This window comes from Triticum aestivum, chromosome 6D (assembly GCF_018294505.1).
Source record: "Triticum aestivum cultivar Chinese Spring chromosome 6D, IWGSC CS RefSeq v2.1, whole genome shotgun sequence".
NCBI lineage: Eukaryota > Viridiplantae > Streptophyta > Magnoliopsida > Poales > Poaceae > Triticum > Triticum aestivum.
In genome coordinates, this window is record NC_057811.1 from 306,401,070 (window position 1) to 306,412,226 (window position 11,157).

Sequence of the window (11,157 nt, forward strand, 5' to 3'; positions counted from 1 at the left end):
AGGATTTTTTTCTGAGAATCTAAGGAGACTGACACTGTCAAGGATAAGGATGGAGTATATGAGTATTGATGGAACCGTAACCATGTTTCTAAGGGTGGTAGCACCCAAGACCTTCGTGCCAATTGATGGATTTTTTAGGAAACCCCCGAACCTAACCTATTTCTTGCTAGCCTCTCCGAATCTCGAGGACGAGATTCATTTTAAGGGTGGTAGGTTTGTAACATCCCAAAGTTCTAAATTTTGGAATGTTATATTAAATAAATATATTCGATTGATTGTTGATTGTGGTGTGATTGCTTGTGTGAAATTGAGTGAAATTCGAAACTTTTTGAAAGTTAAATGAGATGGAATAAAAGGACTTTCCCAAACTTTCATTTTGCATTTATGACCTCCATGAATTCAAATTCTTTTCAAATACAAAACCCTAGAGAGAAGATGATACGACTTCTTCCATTTAATTAAATGAAAAGGGTTTTGAAAAGATTTGAATTCCATTTGGAAATATTTAAAATTCAGAAACTTTATGCAACTCAATGATTTTCATGAGATAAGATAAAATGACTTCTACAAATTATATGAAATATGAGTTGGGAGTTTAAAAGAATCAAATTTAAAGTCACTTTGAAAATTATTTTCAATTTCGAGTTATTTGGTTTTATTCAAATTATTTTTCTCCAAAAATGAAATATATGGAAAATAGGGTAAAATGATTCCCTACAGCAGAAAATTGGAGAGAAATAAATTTGAAATCATTTTGGTATTTTTTAAATGATTTTTATTGTGTTTTATTGCAACAGTAGCACTCTTTGCTTTATTTAAATTTGTCTGGATTTTATTTGACTTTAGAAAAATGTTCATGTTGTAGAAAATATTTTTTTTGAACATTTTGATATATAATAAGCCTATAGTATATTTTATTTTATATGGATTTATTTTTGTTTTCATTGTGTGAAAAAAATGTGTTTTATAAAAAAGAATCTCCGACTGAACCGGGCCAGCTCATCAAGCCGCGGCCTAGCCGACCGCCGCCCGACCGACTCCGTGCCGGAGTCCGGCCGACGTACGTCGCGCCGCCGCCGTGTCCGCTCGGGACGCCTCCCGAGTCGGCGCCGCCCCGGCCCCTTTAAATAGCGGGGACCCCGGGTCTCCTCTAGCCCACAACGCCGCAGCCGTCGCCCGACCCCGCCTCGCACCGCCGCCGCTCGCCGTACTGCCGCGCCGCCGCCGCTTCCTCGTCTCCCCACGCCGCAGTCGCCGCTTCACCGCCGTTGTAGCCGCTGCTCGTCGCTCATCTCCCCGCGCCGCCGCATCCCTTGCCCGGAGCCCCACCGCCGCCGCTCGACGTCGCCAGAGTCCGTCGACACCGCGGTAAACCCTAGCCCCGATCCCCGCCGTCGGATCGAGATACGACGATCTCGATTCGTTTTCGTTTTTTTCTCGTTTCGGCTATTTAACGAACGTTCGTTCATTTAGTAATCTTTAGTGAACAAAATCATTAGATTAGTTTATGTTAGCAAGCATTCGCTCGATAGACTTTTCTTTTTCTGTTTTTTTACTTCAGGGACCTATCCGCAATAAGATTATTTACAGTTTAGCCCCTAGTCTTCAATCTAGCATTACTTTTCGCTCGTTAGTCGGAATTAGATGAAACCAACACCAATCTCTTCGTTGCGATCTCATCTATCCAATAATCCAACTCAAACATAATTTGAAATATTTAAATTTGGTTTCAAACAGTTTTGAATTCAAACTTCTTTTGTCCATAACTTGAGTTTTATAACTCCGATTTAGTTGATTCTTTTTGCAAATCGAAGCTCTTGAGCTAAACTTTCTAATAAGGCCAAATTCACTTAATTTTGGTACTGTTAGAAATTCTTTTATGTTGCAAGAGTTATTTGCATGTTTTTGAAGTTTTCCGAGATCTTTTCTTTGATTCTTTTGCATGAGTGCTTATGTATGCAATTGCTTAGTCACGATAGATTGACCGGAGTGTGACGAGTAGAACTATAAGGAATTATGAGTGCAAATCATCTTCATCAACAGTACAAGGCAAGTTCACACTTTGATCATATCCCTTTATTACCCAGTTTTTATGCATTAGTTTCAACCCTCAAACATTGCATGAGTAGGATTTTGATAACATGTGGGTATTGGGAAGTAGTTGATGAGGTAGGGACCTATTGTCTTGCATTCAAACCCAGGGTATTATTGCGTTATGCTTACGCCGCTATGCTATGCTCGTAGACGTGGATTGGTATGTGAGAATCATGCAAGTTGTGAGAGATAATAACTAAGGGAAACTTAAGGTGGCAACATTAACACACATCTGGGTGGAATGGTTGGGGCACCGTGGAGCACCTAGTGCCCCGGGCACCTGGAGAACCCAGTGCTTGCCCAAGGGGAACCCGGAGTACCCGTGTGATCACCCTATGGAATGCCACCCAGGCTCAAAGGGATCATAAGATTATTCATGCTAGAAACTTCTGTGTGCAGCCACAAGCCATTATAGGCTCTGGCATAGTTGAGTAAGTTGTGGAAGCCTTTCCATGATGGGCTAGTAGATGTAGGGGATTGTAGGTGTACCGGCCTATCTATCGGTTAAGGGGACCTTTTCAGAAAGACCGTGTCTCGGTCATCCGTTTCTCAAACATAATGCAGTGCGACAAATAGAACGAAGGAGATCGAGTCTTGTGGGGAAAAGTGTGCAAACCTCTACAGAGTGTACAAACTAATCATGATTAGTCGTGTCCCCGGTTATGGACATCTTCAGTATCTGGTACTTGAATTATTGATTTGATCTCATCATGTCACTTAATTAATTTGTTGGGTTATAATTATTATTTTGGGACTGAGTTGGAGGAACCTTCTCAATGTTTTCAACCAACTTTGTAGTTAAATAAAATATATTCCTTTGTTGTAGGGAAAAATTAGCTTTATGCAAAACTAAACCTAGAGCCTCCACCAGCAGCCAAATATGCATGTAGTGATAGCCATTATTCATCATTGCTCTACAGTGTGAAATTGCCAGTACATTGAATGTACTGACCCTTTGTGGCTGCAACGTCTCATGTTGCAGGATTCTTACGATGAGTAAGCGATACGTTAGGGTTATGATTTCTACACTCAACTTTGCATTTGGCGTTGTTGGGAACTCCACAACTTTGTTGGTACTTCCGCTATATGGATTGAGGTAATAGTATTTACGTTACTTTTACATGTGATTGCACTCTGTTATAAATCCTCGAGTATTGTGTGTGTCAGCATACCGATCCAGGGATGACACTTAAGCACAGATACTTGATCCATTCGGTTCGGGTCGCTACAATATTATCTTGGGGTGCCTCGAGCATCCTAGAGCTTACGCTCTTGCCACTCCTTATTCCTTCATCCATCGTGATCTCACTCAAAACTTGAAAACTTTAGCACATAAAACTCAACAGAAAACTCGTGAGATCCATTGGTATAACAAAGCAAATCGCCACTTTAGGTACTATTGTAGACCCATTCATATTTTATTATTGCATTATAACTACTGTATTCTAACTTCACTATGGCTTATACCCCCGATACAATCCAGATTCATCAAAACAAGCAAACAACGCAACAAAAACTAAATCTATCAAAAACAAAACAGTCTGTAATAATTCAAACAATGATCATACTTCTCTAACTCCCAAAATCCAGAAAAATTAGGAAAACATGGGAAACTTGTATATCAATCATTTGTAAAAATCAGAATGTTATCAGGGTCCAGAAAATCAAAACAGTTCTGCTAATGGGCGCAAAAGTTTATGTTTTCTCACAGAATCAAAGCAGCTATCACCCAAATCATCCCAAAGGCTTTAATTCGCACAAACACTAATTTAAAACAGAAAAACACAACCATAATAGTAGCATAATTGTGTGCACACCAAAAAACAGGAAAAGATACTATTGTGTTATCTCCCAACAAGCTCTTTCTTTATAACCATTGATACGTCTGCAACGTATCTATAATTTTTTTGTTCCATGCTGTTATATTATCATTCTTGGATGTTTTACAATCATTATATAGCAACTTTATATTATTTTTTGGGACTAAACTATTGACATAGTGCCCAGTGCCCGTTGTTGTTTTTGCTTGTTTTTTACTTCACAGAAAATCAATACCAAACGGAGTCCAAACGCAGTGAAACTTCTTGGAGAATTTTTCTGGGCCAGAAGACACAGGATAGGCCGAAGAAGTACCAAAGGGGTGCCCCAAGGAGGGCACAACCCACCTGGGCGCGCCTGGGGGCCTAGGCGTGCCCTGGTGGGTTATGCCCACCTCGGTGGCCTCCCGCACCGCCTCTTTGCTCTATAACTACCCCAATATTCCAAAAACCCTAGGGGAGTCGACAAAACACAATTCCAGCCGCCGCAAGTTCCAGAAACCATAGATCCAATCTAGACATCATAACGGAGGGGTTCATCATCCTCATTGGTGCCTCTCCGATGATGCGTGAGTAGTTCACTGTAGACCTACGGGTCCGTAGTTAGTAGCTAGATGGCTTCATCTCCCTCTTTTGATTCTCAATACAATGGTCTCTTGGAGATCTATTTGATGTAACACTTTTTGCGATGTGTTTGTTGGGATCCGATGAACTTTGAGTTTATGATCAGATCTATGTTTTTATTGATAAAAGTTATTTGAGTCTTTTGATCTCTTATATGCATGGTTACTTATAGCCTTGTATTTCTTCTTCGAATCTTCAGTTTACTTAGGCCAACTAGATCGATTTTTCTTGCCATGGGAAGAGGTGCTTTGTGATAGGTTCGATCTTACGGTGCTCAATCCCAGTGACAAAAGGGGAAATGACACCTATGTATCATTGCTATTAAGGACAAAAAGATGGGGTCTATTCCTACATGAATAGATCTTGTCTACATCATGTCATCGTTCTTATTGCATTACTCCGTTTCTCCATGAACTTAATACACTAGATGCATGCTGGATAGCGGTCGATGTGTGGAGTGATAGTAGTAGATGCAGGCAGGAGTCGGTCTACTAATCTTGGACGTGATGCCTATATAATAATCATTGGCTAGATATCATCATAATTATTTGAATTTCTATCAATTTCCCAACAGTAATTTGTTTACCCACCGTATGCTATTTTCTCGAGAGAAGCCACTAGTAAAATGTACGGCCCCCGGGTCTCTTCTTTATCATATTTGTCTTCGAGATCTATCTTTATTTGCTTTTATTTTCAGATCTATTCATCCAAAAACCCAAAAGTAACTTGCTGCAATTTTTTGTTATTTGTTTAATCTTGTGTTCCCGCGAGATCTATTTATCCAATCTACTACAATTTTATATATCTTTTTACCCGGGAGGGATTGACAACCCCTCTTTTACGTCGGGTTGCAAGTATTTGTTCTTTGTGTGCAGGTACCGTTCACGTAGTGTTGCGTGGTTCTCCTACTGGTTTGATAACCTTGGTCTCATCACTGAGGGAAATACCTACCATAGCTGTGCTGCATCATTCCTTCCTCTTTGGGGAAATATCGACGTAGTTCAAGCCGCATCAAAAGGAATTTCTAGCGCCATTGCTAGGGAGACATCATCAACATCTACCAGGTTCCTAATCACAAGTCTCATCTCCTTGCAATTCACATTATTTTCCATTTTCCTCTCATTTTCATCTCCCCACTTCACAAAAATTTGCCGTTTTATTCACCCTCTTTTTCGTTCGTCGTTTTCTCGTCAGATCTGTTTTTTGTGTGCAATTTTGTTTATAACTTTTTATCGTCATGGATAGTCTTCCTCTATTGCTTGCACTCCCGAGAACGAGGTTCTTAACTTCAAACAAAGGGGAGGGGAGAATTTAAAAGATGCTTGGTATATGATTTGAAATGCTCATAATAGATCTATTCGTAAGCAATCTACCATTGTTCTCCTTCGCTGTTTTTATGTGGGCATCACTACTTGGTATAGATTCGTCCTTGATACGATTACCGGTGGGAATTTTTTGATGTGTCCATCTCTAGATGCTTTTAATGCTATGGTAAATTTAGTGGGATCACCACCTCTTATGGTTAATGAAACAACTTTAACTCTCGAGCATGTTATGGAAAGGCCAGATGCTATTGAAAATAAAATGCTCACTGAAGAAAATATAAAAAAATTGCATAAAAGGATGCACAATCTTACTAATAGAATCGGGTCAAAAGCGGGTGATGCTCTTAAAGTACTAAAAGAAAAAGAACCTGCATTCAACAAAAGAATAGAAGAGAGCCCCGCTAGAATCGATAAGTTGGAAGAAATTTTTAGTAACTTAAGCACGCCTTTTTCTTCCGCCAAAACTATTGAAAAAACTCCTATAAATTTTTTCAAGAATACTCAAGTCACTAAAAACAAGGGTGCAACTTCTAATAGTAACAAAGAAGATCTTAAGATGGTTAGTATACACCCAGATTTTGTTGAAGTGATAAAAGACCCTTTTTGCAAGAATGAATTCTTTAAACTAGTTTCTAGGAACGTTGTTATTGAAAATTTGTATGCTAAATCCTTGAAGAATTCTAAATGTTTGATTGAGGAGTTGGGAAAAAAAGATGACAATACTTGAATCTATGCATTATGCGTAGCTAGGGGCATAAAACGATAGCGCTTGTTGGGAGGCAACCCAATGAATAAAATTTCTTTTTGTCTTTTTCTTTCTGTTCTTCAGTGTTTGCACAATTATGCTACTGTTATGATTTTGTTTTTATGTTTTAATTAGTGTTTGTACCAACCAAAGCCTTTGGGATCATGTTGGGTGATAGTTGATTTGGTCTTGTTGAAAAACAGAAACTTTTGCGTTCAGTAAAACAATTTTCATTTTTAACAGAAGCACGATAAAATCCTGATTTTTGTACACAAGATTGATATACAAATTTCCCACGTTTTCCTAATTTTTCAGAATTTTTGGAGTTACATAAGTATTCAAAGCTTTCAGATTACTACAAACTGTTATGTTTTTGACAGATTTTATTTTCTTTGTGTTGTGTGCTTATTTCGATGAATCTATGGTTTGTATTGGAGGGTATAAGCTATAGTAAAGTTGGAATATAGTAGATATAATGCAAAAATAAAATATGAATGGGTTTGCGACAGTACTTAGAGTAGTGATTTGCTTTGTTATACTAACAGATCTCACGAAGGTTTTGTTGAGCTTTGTGTGATTGAAGTTTTCAAGTTTTGGGTGAGATCACAATGGATGAAGGAATAAGGAGTAAGAAGAGCCTAAGCTTGGGGATGCGCATGGCATCCCAAGATATTATATAAAAGAGAAGCAAGCAACTAAGCTTGGGGATGCCCGAGTGGCATCCCCTCTTTCTTCTAACGACCATCGGTATTTTACTTGGAGCTATATTTTTATTCGTCACATATCATGAGTTTTGCTTGGAGCGTCTTGTATTATATGAGTCTTTGCTTGTTTTGCCTTTTATTTTAAGTCAAGTATCCTTGCCGGACACACCTATTTGAGAGAGCCAAAATTATTCTATGATTTGTTAGAATTGTTCTCTATGCTTCACTTAAATCTTTTGAGCTATGGAATTGCTCTAGTGCTTCACTTATATTTTTTTGAGAATAGTGTGCTTTAGTTTTTTTTGAAGAAATGCTCTCATGCTTCACTTAGATGTATTTGAGAGTTAGGAAATTTTTTAAGAAATTCTCTCATACTTCACTTATATTATTTTGAGAGAAGAAATTTTTATGCTCATGTTCTTCACTTAGATTTGTTTGAGCTATCAAAACCAACATATGAAATTAGTCCCAAAGTGATAGATATTCAAGAGGGATATAATAAAAACTTTCATGAAGATCATTGACAAAATAAACTTGATTCTTTGTAATAGTTTTGCGATATGATGATAGTGATATGTGAGTCATGTTGATGAGTAATTGTGGTTTAGTAAGAATATTGAGGTTAAGGTTTGTGATTCCCTATGCAAGCACGAAAGTTGATAGTTATGCATTGAAATTACATCCTACTTGTGGTGCATTATTCGGTGTTAGGTAAGCTTAATGCTCGCTTATGAGTTTTTTTGTTTCTTGGTTGAATGCTTCTCAATCTTTTGCTAGCCTTCACTTGCACTAATTATGATTTCTAATTGTGCATCCAAAATCTTTAAACCAGTTTTACCATTTGAGTCCACTATACCTACCTATATGCGGTATTTCAGTGCTGTTCTACGCAAATTTGTATGTGCCATCTCTAATCTTCAAAATAATTTTCCTTTTTGTGTGCATGTACCGCTCATGAAACGGTAGGGGGTGGCCGATATTTTCCATGCTAGATGTGTTATTCTCAAGATGAGTGTTTATTCACTTGTCATTGCACGAGAGTACGGCAAAGGTATTAGGGATGCCTAGTCCCGAAATGAAAAATGAATTTACTTTATGTTGTCAAATAATAAATTCCTTGGAAAGTGTTGGTATGGATGGCACCCGTGGATTCGGTTAGCCGTGGAATGTGAAAGTATGGTGGAAAAAGGAATAAACTTTATTTTCTGTTTGGGAACCGCCTATGATATATCTATCATGGAATGTATGGGCAACTACTCGATCGTTTTTGTTGACAGGAAAAGCATGCCACCCAAAATGTTTTTATCTCTATCTTTTTCGCTTTGAGCTTTGGCACCTCTACAAATCCCTAATTCCCTCTGTGAAGGGCCTTTCTTTTACTTTATGCAATTTTTATTTTTATTTGAGTCTCCATCTACTCTTATAAAGCACCAACTAAGGGGCACTATGATCGTACTTGAGCATTGCATGTAACTAATATGGAGTGTGTTTCATGAATGGATCAATGATTGAGCATAATGGGCTAGGGATAACTTGCTTTAGTGTTGATATTTTGAAACACATGGTTGCTTGTTGATATACTTGAGTATTGAAATCTTCATGTCAAAACTAGACTATTGCTTTGAATCATATAAAACTCCAAATGTCCATGCTACAAAGAGAAGAATATGTGATGACCATGTTATGCAGCATTCTACATCAAAAATTCTGTTTTTATCATTTACCTACTCGAGGACGAGCAGTAATTAAGCTTGGGGAAGCTAATACGTCTCCAACGTATCTATAATTTTTTATCGTTCCATGCTGTTATATTATCATTCTTGGATGTTTTACAATTATTTTATAGCAACTTTATATCATTTTTTGGGACTAACCTATTGACATAGTGCCCAGTGCCAGTTGCTATTTTTTGCTTGTTTTTACTTCACAGAAAATCAATACCAAACGGAGACCAAACGCAGCAAAAATTTTTGGAGAATGTTTCTGGGCCAGAAGACACAGGATGGGCCGAAGAAGTACCAGAGGGGTGCCCGAAGGGGGGCACAACCCACTTGGGCGCGCTTGGGGGCCTAGGCACGCCCTCGTGGGTTATGCCCACCTCGGTGGCCTCTCGGACCGCCTCTTTGCTCTATAACTACCCCAATATTTCAAAAACCCTAGGGTTGTCGACGAAACACAATTCCAACTGCCGCAAGTTCCAGAAACCACAGATCCAATCTAGATCATCATCACGGAGGGGTTCATCATCCTCATTGGTGCCTCTCTGATGATGCGTGAGTAGTTCATTGTAGACCTACGGGTCCGTAGATAGTAGCTAGATGGCTTCCTCTCTCTCTTTTGATTCTCAATACAATGGTCTCTTGGAGATCCATTTGATGTAACTCTTTTTGTGGTGTGTTTGTTGGGATCCGATGAACTTTGAGTTTATGATCAGATCTATGTTTTTATCCAGGAAAGTTATTTAAGTCTTTTGATCTCTTATATGCATGAACTTATAGCCTCGTATTTCTTCTTTGAATCTTTGGTTTAGTTAGGCCGACTTCGATTTTTCTTGCCATGGGAAGAGGTGCTTTGTGATGGATTCGATCTTATGGTGCTCAATCCCAGTGACAGAAGGGGAAATCTCACGTATGTATCATTGCTATTAAGGATAAAAAGATGGGGTCTATTCCTACATGAATAGATCTTGTCTACATCATGTCATCATTCCTATTGCATTACTCCGTTTCTCCATGAACTTAATACACTAGATGCATGGTGGATAGCGGTCGATGTGCGGAGTAATAGTAGTAGATGCAGGTAGGAGTCGGTCTACTAATCTTGGACGTGATGCCTATATAATGATCATTGCCTGGATATCGTCATAATTATTTGAAGTTCTATCAATTGCCCAACAGTAATTTGTTTACCCCTATTTTTCTCGAGAGAAGCCACTAGTGAAATCTACGGCCCCCGTGTCTCTTGTTTATCATATTTGCCTTCGAGATCTATTTTTATTCGCTTTTATTTTCAGATCTATTAATCCAAAAACCCAAAACACCTTGCTGCAATTTTTTGTTATTTATTTTATCTCGCGTTCCCACGAGATCTATTTACCCAATCTACTACAATTTTATATATCTTTTTACCCGGGAGGGATTGACAACCCCTCTTTTACGTAGGGTTGCAAGTATTTGTTCTTTGTGTGCAGGTACCATGCACGTAGTGTTGCGTGGTTCTCCTACTGGTTCGAGAACATTGTCTCATCGCTGAGGGAAATACCTATCATAGTTGTGCTGCATCATCCCTTCCTCTTTGGGGAAATACCGACGTAGTTCAAGCCGCATCGGCCAGTAAGATAGGCTTGAGATTTTATTGATGCTCACATGAAGGATAAAAATTGAAACACAAGGAGAGCACCATGTAGCTTGTGAAAAACATATTTAAGTCTAACATACTTCTAATGCATAGTCATTTCATAAGCAAACAAATTATCAAGACAAGAAATTTCTAGCATATGCAAGGAAGAAGAATAAAACATTGACAATTTCAACACAACGAGAGGTAATTTAGTAACATGAAATTTTTTACAACCATATTTTCCTATCTCATAATAACTACATGTAGGACCATAATCAAATTCAACAATATAGCTATCATATAAAATTTCTCTACATGATCCAAATGCATAAAAGTTTTATAATCTTCCAAGATAGTGGGATTAACATCAACTAAAGTCATGACCTATTCAAACCCATTTTACCAACAATTTAATAAGATTGAACAATCTCCAAATATGTGGGATTCTTTTTACCAGAGTTGACACTCTTCCAAACCCACTTTCAATATTATTGCAAACATTATTATCA